Here is an 8915-nt window from a genome sequence, read left to right on the forward strand (position 1 = left end):
GTACACGCGGTGCACTACCGCAGCAAGGCCGCTCTGTATATGGGCATCTTAGGTAAGCGAATCGGGAGAAAATTTCTATTGATTTAAAGAGGTTGTCTGTTTTAGAAAACCCATTTTCACATACTTTAATAAGACATCCTAAATTAATAGCGGGGGTCCATTCCTGATCCTCATCTATTAGCTTGAGAGGACATCAGCTGCAAAGAGAGTCTTGCTCTGGAGGACTCGGCTTGTGCGTGCACTGCACAGACAGCCGATTGATTTTAATAGGAAATTATTCATCTTTCATTTCCACTGTGGTGGTTCTGCTGGGAAATTGAGCGCTTGCTGTCCGGTTCCCTCACAGATTAGAGCTGGTTGCTGGTGGTACCAGGACACCTTGTGAACAGCTTATTATTGACTAAATCCGACAACACTTTTAATATGCCTGAACACGTTTGCGCAAAATGGCGTACCATTACATTCTAATTGGGGTCTTGCGCACGCAATAGCACGTAATGCTCTGCCCAGTGGATGGCATGGGCCGCACTATAAAGCCGACATCCCGCTGCATCGGCCGGTATCAGAGATAACTCCAATTCTAGCCGTTTAGCCCCTTAAATGTCGTGGTCAATGGCGACCGATGCATCTAGGTGGCTACAGAGATAGGGGTTCCCTCTGTTACCCCTTTGGAGTCCTGTGATGTGATTGCGGGGTACAGTTGGGTTGCCATGGCAAGCTAGGACGTAAAAAAGGACAAGCCCCATTGATAAGGAGAATGGTAACAACCAATTTTTAAATCATTCATATATTTCCAAGAGGAATAACAGAGGAATTGCACAACTAGAGTGCTAAGAAAAGATGATCCAGTGTTGTCATTTTATGGGAATACAATCATTTACTAAAACAGGGAGCAGACAGGAGAATTGACATGTCCTCTTTATTAATGAATATAGAGAGGTGGTCTCCAAAGAGGACCCCTTTAAATGAACTTGTGATGGATCATTTTTAGGAAAAGTTAACAATGGCTTCACAGGTAGTACTGTAGCTTGAGGCAAAACTAGGCCTCTTTTCAGATGCATTTATGGTCTCTATGATATATCCACGAATAATAATAATCTCCTTCCCTTCAGGACAATAATGCACCAGTAAAGTACAGTGATGAGCCCAGTACAGTCCCGATAGAAAATAAAATGGAAAAGCTCATTCCAAGCAAAACTCAAAATATGAGTTTTGCCTAGACCACTGGTGCGCCATCTCCGCAATCGTCCCTCTCTTCTTATGTTGCCCTTTTTTTAAATTTCCTGCTGGATTACTGCTTCACTTCACCTGAACCGGACGTTAATTACAGCGGCCTTATCTAGCGTGTAAATTGTCAACACAACCCATGCCCCAGTGAAGAAGGATACCAGAGGGAGATTAAGAAACTGGCAATCCTAGAGAGGTTAGACAGAGGAGTTCAGGACAACTGGGATATTGAGGTAATATAAATAGGGAATAATAGTGTCACAAAGCACCCATATAAATATCACATATTAGTGGCCTTATAAACTATGCCATACAGTGGTCATGAATAGTATCAAATAAAAGTCCAGATGAGGCGCCATTCAGTACAGGGCAAAGACAAGTGAGGGCCCCTGTACAAATACAGCGTGTGGGACTGCTTTTACCAGCATTCCTGCAGCATACATAGTTACATAGTTAGTACGGTTGAAAAAAGACACATGTCCATCAAGTTCAACCAAGGGATGGGAAAAAAAAAAGGGATACATTTATAGACATAGGAGCTAATACTTTTTTGTTCTAGGAAATGATCTAAGCCTTTTTTAAAGCCTTTTTTTCTGCCATTTGTGAACATACACTTTAACTTGCCTTTCAGTTTTTCACTTTCACTATCAGAAATGTGATTATTTGGGCATTATTATTTGCATTGCTGTTTCGTAACAAAAGTCTCTCCTTATCCTATTGTCTAGTCCTCTCCCCACAGTCTGTTTCTCCCCCACCAATATAGTCTGACCCCTCTCTAACCTAAATACCCCTTTATTTTCTAAATTGACCTCCCACCTCAGCCCTAGTTTAAATACTCCTCCATCCCAGGTAGAATTCTCTCCCCCAGCACAGCAGACCGACCCCCTTCCATTTAGGTGCAAATCATCTGCAGAATACAGTTTGTACCCCAATGAGAAGTCAGCCCAGTGCTCTAGGAACCCAAAGCCTTCTCCTCTACACCAAGACTTCAGCCATGCATTTAACTCCCTGAGCTCCCGCTGTCTTTCCTGTGATCTGCATGGCACAGGCAGTATTCCTGAGAATACTACCTTGGAGGTCCTTCCCTTCAGTTTATAGCCTAGTTCTTTAAAATGATTCTTAAAGAGGCTCTGTCACCAGATTTTGCAACCCCTATCTGCTATTGCAGCAGCTCGGCGCTGCAATGTAGATTACAGTAACGTTTTTATTTTTAAAAAACGAGCATTTTTGGCCAAGTTATGACCATTTTTGTAGTTATGCAAATGAGGCTTGCAAAAGTCCAAGTGGGTGTGTTTAAAAGTAAAAGTCCAAGTGGGCGTGTATTATGTGCGTACATCGGGGCGTTTTTAATACTTTTACTAGCTGGGCGCTCTGACGAGAAGTATCATCCACTTCTCTTCAGAACGCCCAGCTTCTGCCAGATCATGCTGTGACGTCACTCACAGGTCCTGCATCGTGTCAGACGAGCGAGGACACATCGGCACCAGAGGCTACAGATGTTTCTGCAGCAGCATCGGCGTTTGCAGGTAAGTCGACGTAGCTACTTACCTGCAAACGCTGATGCTGCTGCAGAATCAACTGTAGCCTCTGGTGCCGATGTGTCCGACACGATGCAGGACCTGTGAGTGACGTCACAGATCTGCACTGCCAGAAGCTGGGCGTTCTGAAGAGAAGTGGATGATACTTCTCATCAGAACGCCCAGCTAGTAAAAGTATTAAAAACGCCCCGATGTACGCACATAATACACGCCCACTTGGACTTTTACTTTTAAACACACCCACTTGGACTTTTGCAAGCCTCATTTGCATAACTACAAAAATGGTCATAACTTGGCCAAAAATGCTCGTTTTTTAAAAATAAAAACGTTACTGTAATCTACATTGCAGCGCCTATCTGCTGCAATAGCAGATAGGGGTTGCAAAATCTGGTGACAGAGCCTCTTTAAGTCTCCTCCACCTACCATGTATTCTATCGTTGGTACCCACATGGACCACAACAGCTGGATCATCACCAGCCCCTCCCAATAATTTATCCACCCATTCCACCACATGCCAAACCCTGGCACCAGGGAGACAGTAAACCATTCTGTTGAGGCGGTCTCGGTGACAAATTATTCTATCCGTCTTCCTGATTATAGAATCCCCTACAACTACTAATTTTCTTAAGGAATAGAGAGGATCCTCCAGCTCACCTGAACATAGCAGTCCCACTGTCAGTAGCGCTCGGGTCCTTGTGTCGGCACACGCAGTAAATGGACGAGAAGGAGAAAGGAATGGATCCAGCGCTGAGACCAGGTAGGTTAGTTTAAAAACTGAAACTTCTTCCAAGATTTATTATTGCGAATAACAAAGGGAGTGAGTTAAAAGGTAGACAAGCAGTGTTCCTTCTGGATATGGTGGCTAGTTGAAGGGAATAGGCGGGTGCCTACGCGTTTCAGACGCGATCTGCGTCCTTAGTCATGGCTTCCTTGTTATTGTTATTCGCAATAATAAATCTTGGACGAAGTTTCCGTTTTTAAACTAACCTACCTGGTCTCAGCGCTGGATCCATTCCTTTCTCCTTCTTACCAATTTTCTTGCTTTACCTGCATTGCCATCCCACCGACTACTAGCTGGGCTGTTCTCCCGGCTGTTAGGGAGATCAGTTTCCACTAGGGCTGCCATTTCTGAGACCGACACCCTCGCATCATCACCCAACTTGGCAATTTTGCTTGGAATATCAGAAACAGGATTGACCTTCCTTTTCTTGGACCCCTTTCTACTTCCACTAACTACATTAACCCAGATGCTTGCCTGATCCTGCTGACCCATGTCTTCAACCTCCAGGTCTACCCCACTAACTGCCTGCTCAGTGAGCAGCATGCTCTGCTCAAGATTGTCTATCGCCCTCAGTGTTGCATTTTGCTCCTCAAAGATCTCTAATGCGAGCTTCCAGGTGAACAACATACTCACATCTGCCACAGAGGTATTCACCCTGGAACAAACATATGGCAAACGGTGCACTGAAGAAAACCTCCAATCTTGCTATCCATTATCTCAGTTACAAAGAAAACAGTGAACAATTGAAAAAGTAAAAGAAAAGAAGAGTACTTACAGGGACTTTAGCTCCTCTTTTTAACTCCGGTTTGATAACTCCACTTAACATGATCTTCTCATATTTAAAAACATTCCTTGTGATCTAGGGCAGTGAAGGGATTAATGGTAACATTTATGGTGGTCTAAAACAGTAAAGTTGATAGAGTGAAAAAAGGACCACCGGCGCTGCTAGTATGAACAATGTGGAGGCTTAGACATCGGCCTGATGAAGACACCGGTTCGGTGTTGAAACGCGTAGCCTCTGACTATTAAATACCTTTCCTTTGATGCCTGTCTAAGCCTCCACGTTGTTCATACTAGCAGCGCCGGTGGTCCTTTTTTCACTCTATCAAGTTTAATTCGACAACAAATTTTGTTTGCTTTGTGCATGGACCTGGCAGCAGCTTCATTACTTTTGTGACACCTACCATTGTCTACAATCCAAGGTGAGCATACTCTTATCACCAAGTTTGCTCTCATGTTGTACCTCGCTTTTATTTTCACTATGTGGCGCCGTGTCTCTTTTATTCTATTTTAGTTAAAACAGTAAAGGGGTTAATAATAAAATCCCTGGTGGTCTAGGGCTGTGAAGGAGTTAATGATAGCATCCCCTGTAGTCCAGGGCAGTGAAGTGATTTAATGGGTTGTCCAAGAGTTAAAGAAATTAAGCATGACCGGTATGCTCATCAAAATGCGTCTACTGCTTGCCACTCATGACAAACGTACTCATTATTAGTCGTCAAGTGGTTAAAATACACATAGAGGTGAGTTTTGGTAAAGGGCCCACTGTATCTTGGATCCAGAGGTGTAACATAAAGCTCCTGGGCCCCAATGCAAAATCTATAACAGGACTCCATCTTTCATATATCATTTATAATACCGGTGTCTTCGTATGCGGCTGAGGGGCATTTTGGCCCCCTCAGGCTCCAGGTGCGACTGCTACCTCTGCACCCCCTATAGCTACGCCCCTGCATGGATCCTTGTGTCTTATCTCTCTTTTTACCTCCTCTTGGTCCCTCCCTCACCTCTGATCCTCCTTTAAATGATTCTACCCTTACTCTGGAGTGTAATATATAAAAACATTTTAAAAGAAAACTATCAGATCCCAGCAAGTCAGATCCTCCATTATCCTTTTTACTACGTTACATACAGGGTACTGTTTGTAGGGAAGTTTTAATGCTTCAGCATACCAAGACATTTTAGAAAATTGGAGCTTCCAACTTTGTGGGAACAGTTTGGGGAAGGTCATTTTCTGTTCCAGCATGACTGTGCCCCAATGCACCCAGCACTTGTCAGTCTGTTGACTGAATATACTTTTTGCACATTTAGGAAGTATGTTTTGGTTCGTTATTTTGCTGCAGTGTGAATCCACAACTTATAAGATGGGTGCCAGGATGTTGTTGTAGCACCTAGAGTTGATGATTCCTTCAGCTTTTAGTAAGTCACCAACCTCACCACTTCTGAAACATTCCCAGATCATAATGGAACCTCCCCCATGCTTGACTGTGGGCTGAATGCAAGCCCAAAGCATGCTCTCACCTGTCATACGACCAACAAACTTTCGCCCCTTCGACCCAAACACCTCAAATTTTTATTCATCTATGACAAGAACCTTCTTCCACTGACTAATGGTCTAGCTCCTGTGCTTTTAAGCCCACAATATCCTTTTCTTTTTATTAACGGTTTTCAGGTGGCAACACATCCCTTCAAGCCACTGGATACAAGGCGGCATTTGACAGTCCCGATTGACACACTTTTTTGCCTCGTTTCCATCAGAGTAGCACGGATCTGACGAGCTGTTTTGAATCTGTCCCATTTGGAACACACTCTGAGAAATTTGTCCTCATGTGCTGTGGTCACTGGAGGTTGTCCAAGCCGTGGTTGATTGCGTACATGTTTTCAGCTCATGTCTTTTAGGGTAAATTGCACGTCACCAAGGGAAACCTTCTCCAGGTGAGCAATTTCCTGTTGACTATGCCCTGCATTTCGTAAAGTGACTATGGCATGTTGCTGTTCGATTGAACGTCACATCCCAAGCCTGGGGTGGCATCTAGCGTCAACACAAACTGTCAGAACGCGTTTGCACAACATTTGGCTACGAGCCAGACGTCCAGCTGCAGGTGTTCTATTGACCACAGCAAGACGGCAATGAAGGCTGGAATGGAGGTCTATCCTCTTCTGCGATGAGTCACGCATTTGTCTAAGGTGCAATGATAGCCAGAGATTGGTGTGGAGACCATGAGGGGTGACATAATGAACAGCAGCCGGACCCCTCCTTTCAGGTACACTAACAGTTCAGTGTTACATTGATTTGGTATTGGAACCAATGGTACATCCATTTCTCCAAAGTGTCCCAGAAGCCGTTTTTCAACAGGGCAATGCATGTTGCTTGTGCTACTGTGAGCAGCCTGCCGGGCCTAAACATGCTACCACGTCCGAAATAAAAGCGAGACTCATCGCTGAAGAGGATAGGCCTGAATTCTAACCTACATTACGGTCTTGCTGTACACCACGATAGCCTTTAAGAGCAGTGGCTTGGAGTAAATGGAACACCTGTAACTGGACGTCTGGCTCGTAGCCCAATATCGGGCAAATGCCTACTGATGGTTTGCACGACACTGGTTGCTACCCTAGGCTTGGGATGTGACGTCCAATTGCATTTGCAGTACAGAATGGATTACTACGCACCATTCTTCCAAACAGACGATCTGTCCGTGCAGATTCTCGCCTCCCCGAACCTCTCTCTGTCATTAATGTTCATTGTTGGTCTCCCAACCTCCGGGACAAGGAATGTGGAACAGTGCTTACATCTAAACCTTGGCAGGTAGCGATCTGCTGGAGTAATAAAGCAAGGTCTCTCAGTTCAAGGATTTTGTCCCTCACAGTTTGCGACAAGTGGTGATAACTGCCACGTCGAGGAACAGGAGGCATCGCACAATCATCCCACAGCACTTGATCTGATTTTTGAGGTTTCACGTAGCTAAAAAACTTTGCTTTCAATCTGGTTTTTATGTCCCTCCCACATGCCACAGATTGGAGCTAGGTGCTTAAAAATTTGATAATTTGCAGATGTTAGCGACACCTGCTACTGCCTTGATTTGCATAACCTTACGGCTTACGCTTCTTTGTGTTGCAATTTCAATGTTGGGGAGTGTAGTATTATAATATCCTTTTCTAGGCATGTGGTGCGCATGATATGATCATGCATAACCTAATGCCAGACATAGAAATTTTTATGTAAAAATGCTTACCTTCTTACATGGGCATGGGACATTTTATGAATGCATTCTCCATGTAAAAAAATAAAAATAAAATCCACCCTCCTCCACCCTTTATTAGCCAGCCATCACTCACCTTATTTCCCCATCCGCCGATTACGATTAAAAAAAAGCGGGGGAAAAACAAAATTACAATCACTGGAAATGCTTCCATGGAGGAAGTGAAACGTTGCTTTGCTGGGTAAATAAATTCATATTTTTTGCTATTTGAGTGCTGCTTCTGGTCTCTATTTTTTGGGTAGTCACCGGTAGATGTAATTTGTAGTATTTTCTATTTCTATTGAAGTATGTATAGTATAGTGTAACACCATATATATAGTATCATAATATTCTTCTATTCTAGGCATGTGGTGCGCATGATATGATCAGGCATAACCTAATCCCAAACATAGACATTTTTATGTAAAGGTGCTTACCGCCTCACCTAGGCATGAGGTGTGTCTGTGGCCAGACACATCCTAATGCCACATATTGAAAATGTTATTATTACATTCCGCATGTAAAAAAAAGAAAAAAATATGCCCTCCTTCACCCCTTAACAGCAGGCCATCACACCTTTTTCCCCATCACCGATGACAATAAATTAAGATGTCATAGAAGAGGGGGAAAAATAAAATACAATAACCGGTAGTCACAGGTAAATGTAATTTGTAATATTTTGAAATTATAATGAAGTATATATATATATATAGTGTATGTAACACTATATATATATATATAGTATCATAATTGTCAAAATCGGTTTGTGGACCCACTGGGTCATACCACCATAGCGGGATAGCAGATGGCCAAACAGGATACCAAGGCAAAGCCAATAGTTCAAATAAGGGTACCTGTGGCAATACAGACCGTAGCGATGGCAGGCTCGGATGGGACCTTGGCAGCAGGCAGACACCAGGCGTGGTGAAATACAGCAGGCGTAGCATACGACACAACACGACTCCAACTCTCTACGGCATAGGAACAAGGTAGCAAGGGATACAGGGTACAGGTAGCAGGAACGGGAATACTGGGAACTGGAAAACACTAAGGGACCATTTGTAAAGACTAACACGGTTAACACAACAAAGCTCAGGCAATGAAGGAAGGGGCAGGGCCCTACTTATAGTCCAGGGTGATGATGGGAGCAATCAGTCAATCTAAAACATGTGTGTGCTCTGGCCCATTAAGGCCAGGAATGAGCTAGAGTGCGCACCCTAGTGGTCACTGCAGGACAGGATGGCTGCATGTGCTGGCATCTCTGGCGAGGGAGACGTCTGTAGGATTATAGGAGTCTGCGGTCTGTGACCGCGGTTGTTATAATAATGTTCTTCTACTAGAGGCAAGAATATATAT

General features: G+C 43.9%; 1 protein-coding gene across 1 annotated transcript in view; it reads right to left on the reverse strand.

The window, feature by feature from the left end:
* The window catches only part of LOC142749873 (uncharacterized), a 56853-nt gene extending 48325 nt beyond the window's left edge, over window positions 1-8528 (reverse strand). The window contains exon 1 of the mRNA XM_075858409.1: window positions 8414-8528. The gene's annotated coding sequence lies outside the window, so the exon portion shown is untranslated. The remainder of the gene's footprint in view (window positions 1-8413) is intronic.
* Window positions 8529-8915: the final 387 nt, after the last annotated feature.

This window comes from Rhinoderma darwinii, chromosome 3, assembly GCF_050947455.1.
Source record: "Rhinoderma darwinii isolate aRhiDar2 chromosome 3, aRhiDar2.hap1, whole genome shotgun sequence".
In the NCBI taxonomy this organism is placed as follows: Eukaryota; Metazoa; Chordata; class Amphibia; order Anura; family Rhinodermatidae; genus Rhinoderma; species Rhinoderma darwinii.